Below are 9,350 nucleotides of genomic sequence, written 5' to 3' on the forward strand. Positions count from 1 at the left end.
CAAGGATGAACTCGGCGAGTCCGAGCGGGATCCGGGTTGAGGAGTAAGTGACCGACTCGGCGAGTCAACCAAGGGGGACTCGGTGAGTCTGGTATGTGCAAGGAAAACCCTAAAATTGGGACTTAGAGCCTATTTAAGCGCCTCATTCTCCTCCTTAGGGTTCCTTTACCGCCTCTCTAACCCAGAACACCAAACCCTAGCCGCCATATCCATTGATTGAGCCATTTGTTGCCTTGGAAGGTGCGTTAAAGCTTGGAGAAGGAAGAAGGAACTTGGAGGAGCAAGGAAGGACTATAGATCTGGGATTGTGACTACATTTCTGAGCATTTGGAGGTAATAAACTAGTTCTTGGACCCTTTTTTCACCTAGATCTATGTGTGGTTGTTGGGGATTTTTAGCCATAATGTTATTCTTTTGAGTTAGAAGCCAGATCTGAAGTTGCTACTCCAGATCTAAGCATTTTATGGTCTTGAGAAGCATAAAGTATCGGCCCTTGAGTTGATTATGGAGCCTCTTTGCCTTAAACCCTAGTTTATGGTGTATTTTGCCTAGATCTCCTTCTCTACACGTAAAGTTTGCAAATTTACGTGAGGAATAGGCTTAGGAAGGGTAGATCTACAGTTTGGAGTCCATGCATGACTCAAAAGTCCTCTGCATGTAAGGGGATTTGAATGGACTCGGCAAGTCCTTTGAGTGGACTCGGCGAGTAGCATGAAGATTAAGAGCAACTCGATGAGTGGGATGAACAGCTCGTCGAGTAGGATGAAAATTTCCTTGTACTCGTCGAGTCTGTTCTTGGACTCGGCGAGTCAGGTTGCGAAACCCCAAAACCTTCGAGTTGAGACTTGAATCAGTGAGTCGGGTGGAGACTCGGTGAGTTGGACAGGTCAGGACTCAGAAATCGGTAGACCTGGCGAGTCATGGACTGACTCGACGAGTCGATACGCGAAAGGAAGGACTCTGAACATATGAACTCGGCGAGTCAGTAGGATGACTCGGCGAGTAGGGTTGACTTGGAAGGTTGCCCTTGACCAGGACTTTAACTTTGACCAGGGTTGACTTGGTTGTCTTTCGGGGGTTAGTTAGACTCAGTGTTGCATTGATATTGGTAGTTCAGGGAGCAAGGGGAGCGGGAGTTCAGTGAGTTGCAGGGCAGCAGCTAGTGAGATCATCAGCAAGTTTAGGCAGTGCAGGTGAGTTTCCTTTTGTGTGAATGGGTCTAAGGCCACAATGCCGACCCATGTAGTTATGAGTAGAAGACCCGAGGGTTAGCCCTAGGCACAGTATGCTAGTATGATATTCGGGACGAGGTCCATTAATAGCGGGCGGGTGCCCAAGGATTTGTTTATATGTTAGTTTATACTTGTTGTCTATGTGATACATGTATGTGCCTGGTAGGGAGGTGAGTGTGGGCGAGGTCCCGTATCTCACCAATAGCAGAGTGTGGATGGGGTTCCGTATCTCATTAGCAGCAAAACAGGGGCGAGGCCCAAGTTAGGGAAGGAGTAAGGGTGGGCTGGGCCCGTATCTCACTACCAATAGGAGCGTGGATGGGGTTACATGGCTCATCAGTAGCAGGAATGGGGAGAGGCCCAAGATAGGCGAGGCCTTAGGACAGGATCAGTCATATGAGTTCAGCTTATGTGTTGTGATATGTTTATGTGTTATTACTTGTTGGCAGGAGAGGCCCTGTGACAGGCGAGGCCTAAGTGAAACAGATCTGTATTCGAGCGGGGCTCGAAGCCAGGCGGGGCCTGGAGCGGCGGGGCCGTTGTAACGGGCGAGGCCCAAGGTAAGGGGCGAGACCCAAGATAGCGGGTGTGGCCCAGTATGAGCAGTATGTGGTTATGCATGGTATGTGGTAGGGTGGGGAACTCACTAAGCTTCGTGCTTACGGTTTTTAGTTTTGGTTTCAGGTACTTCTGGTAGCGGAGGGAAGAGCTCGGGGTGATCGCATGGCACACACCATAACTTAGACAGCCTAGGAATGTTTACTCTGATAATGAACATGTGTTTTGAAAGTTAATACTCTGATTATGTTTTGGAATGATGACTTTGCTTAAAGTAACGTTTTATTAAAAGAAATTTTTGGTCTTAAATTTTGGGTCGTTACAGACATGTGGAACTATCTCAGATTCTGCCTTTCTTTTACGGTCAAACTTTTCGACCTTGGCTAATTTCTCTTCCTTAGGAGAAGAAATCGTTTCTGGATTATCAACGTTGTTATTACCTATGTCCATGGAAATTTGGGAAGTGGATCTCCCAATCAATTTTGCTTTACCACTATGCCAAATCATTGTTTATTCAAAAACAATGAGCAAATACGTAAGAACGATAAGGGTCATGTCGTGTTCTTTCGTATAGTAGTCCTTAACAAAATGAGTATACGAATCAGGAAGTGATTGAAGAACCAAGTCAATAGCCAGCTTCCTTGGTAAAATGACACCCAACATGCCATGTATGTCAATATGCAGCTTCATGTTCAAAACGTGTGCACACACAAGACTTCCATCTCGATGCTTGCATGCCAATAGGGCTTGAGTAACCTTGAACTTTTCAAGTCGACGAAAACATGGGTCATGGAGAATCTCAGAAGGAGGTCGAGGAAGAGAAGAATGATTTCAATTTCCATCAGTGCATGGTGAAGGGATTAATCTTTCACCTTGATCGACACGAGGAAGATCATCTTTAAAAGGGAAAATTTTTCCAAAAGGATAAGGAAGACCATAGTTATCAGAACTAGACATCTCCAAATGGAGAAATTCAAGTTAGTTGATTCAATCCTTAATATGACACCCGAATGAAATATTAAGGCTAGGATCCAACATAATAATTCACAATTTGGAAGAAGGATTCCATGATCCAACTTTAATTATTTGAAGGTAGGTAAATGACGATTTACCAATTCCACCACGAAAACGAAATTTTACCGAATTAGGTTTTTAAATGAAATTCCTAGATCCTTTGAGATTCATTGAACTTTTCGATGTCATGTTTAATCTCGATTATGCCCTTCAAGTTTGTGAATGGGATACCGAGGATCACAAACAATGTGTGAATAACCATGCAAGTTAGCTTGGTACTCTCGATGTCATTTATCATCTAATCAATGTTTCAGTTAACCACATACGCTCCATTGATCAATGATAATTTATGAGACACCCATTGCCATCCTTCATTATTCCCAAATTAGTGTGCCAGTTAACCACACACGCTCCATTAATGACCAATAAGGTGCAATGTGCAATTTCATGGGTTAGCATCAAATTCACATTTTCCTAAAGTAACTAAGATTGATAATTTATAAAAGTATTAGTTAGTTTATAATTCGTTATACTTTTAATAAGGATTTGGTGTCCTATCGTACTCGTTCAACTAATGACCCTCCACTATTCAAGAGTATGGTGGGTAAGAGTGGATACACAATGACAGTCATTTTACATGTCACTTCCTTGAATACCCCTTATAGACCAGCTTTGTGAATGAGGCCTACTAATGGTAAGACTGACCTTTTCTTATACATACATACATATACATACATACATACATATATATATATATATATATATATATATATATATATATATATATATGTAAACTTTAATCTTATATAGTATAAGGGTGTATTTTAAACTTTTAAAATACTAAGTGGTTTAGTCCTTTAATAAATTAAACTTTTAATTTAATTAAATTTAAACCATATTATGGATATATTACTTCTCTTTTAACTAAACACTTAATTAATCTTGTTAATAAAATCTATGATGGTGTATTTTAAACTATTCAAAATGTGAGGTTTTAACTATTTAAATTTCTAAAATCAAAACTTTTAATTTCGAATTTAAAGTATAAAACCAAAAGGGTGCAATTTTGAAACTATTTAAAATTACTAGGTTAAATCTATGAATCAAAATAACCTTATATTATCCAAATTTAACCAAATCTTTAATTTTGATAAGGATATGATGATACCAATCAGAAAAATCGATTTTAGGCAATAAAAACGAATTATGCTAATTATCCAAATGAAAATATGATCCGAAAATCGAATTTTTAGGTAACTGACGTGTCAACTCGTCGAGTTGGGTTCAAGACTCAACGAGTTCACCCAACTTGGTGAGTTTATCATAGACTCGTCGAATTCATGTGTCAGACAGCCAAAAACTTCAATTTCTTTTTCTTTGGGCAGTTCACTATTGCACCAATTCAATTGAAAATTTTCATAAGCTCTGATACCACTAATGGGTTTTGAGCATATCTACATTCCTATGTGATAATGCAACCCTAATTGCTTTGGATCTAAGTTTTTCTCTATTAAACATACAAATATGAAAACCACAACAATAACCATATGGACTAGCATAAAAATTTTCGAAATCATGTATAAAACTAGGGTTTGATCATTACCTCACTTGTTATGTAGCAATAACAAGAACCACCTTGAATCTTGAAAGCTTAGTGCCCCAAGTGTTGCACCACTAGTGGTGTCACAAACACTCAACACAACAAGGATGATGATAGAGAGATAACGAAATCGTCCAGGTCTCTTAGAATTGCATAGGGTCTAAAATCCTTAGGCTATGAGGGTTTATATAGTTGGGGCTATTAGGTTTTTCAGGTAGAAACCCTAATTTCCTTGCTTAGGCCTTAAGCAATCCATGGACCTCCATACTAGAAGCATTGGACGAATTCTATAGGGCCTCTTATAGATTTCGTCCAGTCCTCCCATACGAGTCCATCAGCCCAACTTTGCAACTATCAATTATTTGCAAAACCAGTCCCTCCATTATTAATTAGTTCCTTTAATCCCAAAATCAATATCAAACTAATTTCTGACTAATTACTAATATGATTTCAAAATAATATATTACTCTTATAATATATTAATAATATCATTTTGAGTACCAATTTATTGTTCATACAATAAATCCTACTCTCTCTCCAGTAGTCATCCTATCAAGTTTCCTGAGTGAAGGCAACCCAAAAGGACCATGCTACAAATCAAATCAAGTACATATCAAATATAGTTATGTGCTTACAAACCTAATCCAACGCCATATGCATATGAATAAGTACATACATATACATATGAATAATTATATGTATATACATATGAATAAGTATATGCATATGTATATGCATTTGCCTATGATATGCAAGGTCATATAATTATTCTTATACATATGCATATTCATATACTTATTCATATGCATATACCTATTCATATGAACATACATATTTATTCTTATATATATGCTTGTTCATATGCTTATACAAATACTTATTTATATGCATATGCATATAATTATTCATATACATATACATATAGTTATTCTTATGAATATGCATATTCATATGCATCTACATATTTATATGCTTAAAACTATTCAAATATATATATATATATATATATATATATATATATATATATATATATATATTCAAATATATATATATATATATATATATATATATATATATATATATATATATATATATATATATATATATACATATTTATCTAACTATCATATGCATATATTTATTTTTATGTATATGTATATGTATATCTTTACTATTATGCATATAGAGGTAATAAAAATATTTTTTAAAAATGTTCATGTTCATATGCATATGTTTTTAAAAAAATACGCATATACAAATATATATATATATATATATATATATATATATATATATATATATATATATATATATATATTCACTTTTAAAAAAATTAAATATTAATTTGGAAATGTAATAAGTATTTTTGCTGAAAAAAAATTTAAAAATAAAAATAAAATAAGTAAAAACAACATAATAAAATTAGTTTTTTTAAATAAGTAAAAATATACCTTATATTTCAAAATTAAGCTTTAAAAAAGAATCTTTTCAGAAAAAAAAATGCAATTCTAATGCATATTGAAAGTTTTTTGTACATAACATTTTAAAAAAGAAGTGCATATATATATATATATATATATATATATATATATATATATATATATATATATATATATATATATATATATATATATATATATATATATATATTATAAATCTCTTAGTTATATGTATTTACATGAACGTGTAAAAATTTGGTACCTAAATTCATCGTAGTTAAAAAAAATTTGGTTCTCCCCCTCAATTTAGTTCAACATTTATGTTTGTAGATTTATTAATAAAAATGAGATTTTTTATTATTTACTTACGAATATTATAGTATAAAAAATATACATATAAGCATTTGAAAAAAAATATGGGTATATGCACCTAAAATATTGATTATTTTTGTTAAAAATTAAAGTTTTTTTTTAATATTCTAGTTTTTTTTAATTTACTGATTTTTTAAAATTACATTTTTTTAAAAGCAGATTTTTTTGAAAATTACAATTTTTTTTTAAAAAAGTTGCAGTGTTTTTTAAATTTAGTTTTAAAAAATGCAGTTTTTTTTTTTTTGAAAAAAACGAACTTGTTATTGACAAAATTGCAGATTTTGTTTTAATTGCAGTTAATTGAAAAAAATTGCTGTTTTTTTTTTAAATATATTTTTTTCTAAAAAAATCATGTTTTTTGAAAAAAAAATTAAAAAAATCTCCATTTTTAAAAATTAATCGAAAATTATTTAAAAAATCTGAAACTTGATTTATTATTTTACCTTTTTAGAACTTTTATTTAATATTTCCAATAAAAAAATAAACATTAAATGAGATCAATAAGATGACGATCATGACCTTAATGAGTTAATATTGATCTAACGTTGTACTTTTAGTTCTCAGGAAACTATGAGTTCTCAACGGATCTCACTCTCCCTCTCTTTCTCTCTCTTTCTCTCTCTCTCTCTCTCTGTATATATATATATATATATATATATATATATATATATATATATATATATATATATATATATATAGGAAAAGTGAATATATGGTTGTCATGTATGTAATATTAGATATAGAACCATCAAAATTAACTTTATTTTGATTAAAAACACAATTTTCTTTCATTTTTAACTTCTTTTTATTATTTTTGAACTTATATTAATTTAGATTTCATGATTCATCCAACATCTATATATTTTGAATGTGTTTTTTTATTATACATCTGGTAAGTTTTATAACTTATTAGTAGGAATGAAGTGGGTCCAAACCCGAATTGGATAGACCCAGATTCGGAAAATCCGGAACTGGTTAACGTGATTTTGTAGAACCAGAAACCGGACCGGTATATAGGAACCAATTCCGGTTCGGTTCCGGGTATGGTTCCGGGTAAAGTGGGTTTAGAACCGGAATACCCGGAAACATCAAAGTGGGTAGGTTGGAACAAGATAAAGTGGGTTTTGAATCGGAAAACCTGAAAAAATCGGAATTTTTTGGTAATTACTTACTACTTAGTGAGTTGAACTTTGAAAATTTTCATATTGATATCCCAACTTTTGGGGATTGTAACTTATTGAATATGAAACCAAAATAACAAAATTATAGTTTAAAATCATGTACAAACTTTAAAATAAACTCTAGAAAAAACCGCATTGAATGTTAAACCAAAATTAACATTGAATATGAAACCAAAATTAACATTTTCACATAATACAAAGTACAAAAACAAATAGCTGAAAGTTGAAAAATTTTCAATTTTGATATCCCGATTTCGGAGGACTATAAATCATGGAATGTTAAACCAAAAATGACAAAATTATAGTCTAAAATTATCTACAACCTGTAAACTACAAGTTGGAAAAACCCACATGTCAATCCGACTTCAAACGAATTAGATATGAATGTTTTAAAACTTTCACCAAATACAAAAAAAACTGAAAATTAAAAACTTCCAGCTTTGATATATCGATTTTGGGGGATTGTAAGTCAATAAATATAAAACTAAAAATGGCAAATTTATACTCTAAAATCATGTACAAACTCTAAACTACATGTTAGAAAAATCTTATGTCAATCAGAGTTGAAACAAATGAAATATGCATTTTTTAAACGTTTCACAAAAAACCAGTTCCGGCCCTAAAAGTGGTTCCGGTTCCAAAAACCGGTTTACTCGGACCCGATGGACCCAAACCCGGATGAAGCCAATTTTTAAACCCAGAACTGGAACCGGTTCTAACGGTTCCGGTTTCGGTCCGATTCCGGTTCCGGTTCGGTTTTCTGGTTATAAATCTAATCCCTACTTCTTAGACACCTACCTTATGTATATTTGCATATCTTTTTGTAAGGGTTATGAAATGAAATTTATTGGGTTTTTTAACGAGCACTTTCAATTTTTCACTATAGTTTAATGTATTAAATTTCAATACGAAGATCCATAAGTAGTTTTTAAAATATATTTTTATACATGATTTGTGGTGTAGAATTAAACTTATAAAACTCCATAAAAATATATACAAAAACTAACACAAGATCTAATAGAAGATGCAAGAAAGATATTAGAGAGTTTTAAATGATTTTTGTTAAACCGATGTAGTTTTTGATGCTTCCCTATGCCATATATATATATATATATATATATATATATATATATATATATATATATATATATATATATATATATATATATATATATATATATATTCAAATCTCTTAGACATATGTATTTAAATGAACATGTAAAAATTTGGTACGTAAATTCATCCTAGATAAAAAAAAATTTGGTCTTCCCCCTTAATTTAGTTCAACATTTATGTTTATAGATTTATTAATAAAAATGAGATTTTTTAATGTTTTCTTACGAATATTATAGGATAATATATATATATATATATATATATATATATATATATATATATATATATATATATATATATATATATATATGCATTTGAAAAAAGTATGCGTATATGCATCTAAAACGTTGATTATTTTTGCTAAAAAATTAAAGTTTTTTTTAATATTCTAGTTTTTTTTAATTTACTGATTTTTTAAAATTTACATTTTTTTTAAAAGCAGATTTTTTATTAAATTACAATTTTTTTGAAAAAAGTTGCAGTGTTTTTTAAATTTAGTCTTAAAAAATTGCAGTTTTTTTCTTTTTGAAAAAAATGAACTTTTTATTGAAAAAATTGTAGTTTTTTTAATTGCAGTTAATTTGAAAAAATTGCTGTTTTTTTAAAATATTTTTTTCATTTTTTCTTGTTTTCTGAAAAAAATTAAAAAAAAAAATCTCCATTTTTAAAAACTAATAGAAAATTATTTAAAAAATCCGAAACTTGACTTATTATGTTACTTTTTTAGAACTTTTATTTAATATTTCGAATAAAAAATAAACATTAAATGAGATCAGTAAGATGACGATCACGACCTTAATGAGTTAATGTTGATCTAACGTTGCACCTTTAGTTCTTA

Source organism: Lactuca saligna, chromosome 9 (genome assembly GCF_052625555.1).
Source record: "Lactuca saligna cultivar CGN05327 chromosome 9, ASM5262555v1, whole genome shotgun sequence".
NCBI lineage: Eukaryota > Viridiplantae > Streptophyta > Magnoliopsida > Asterales > Asteraceae > Lactuca > Lactuca saligna.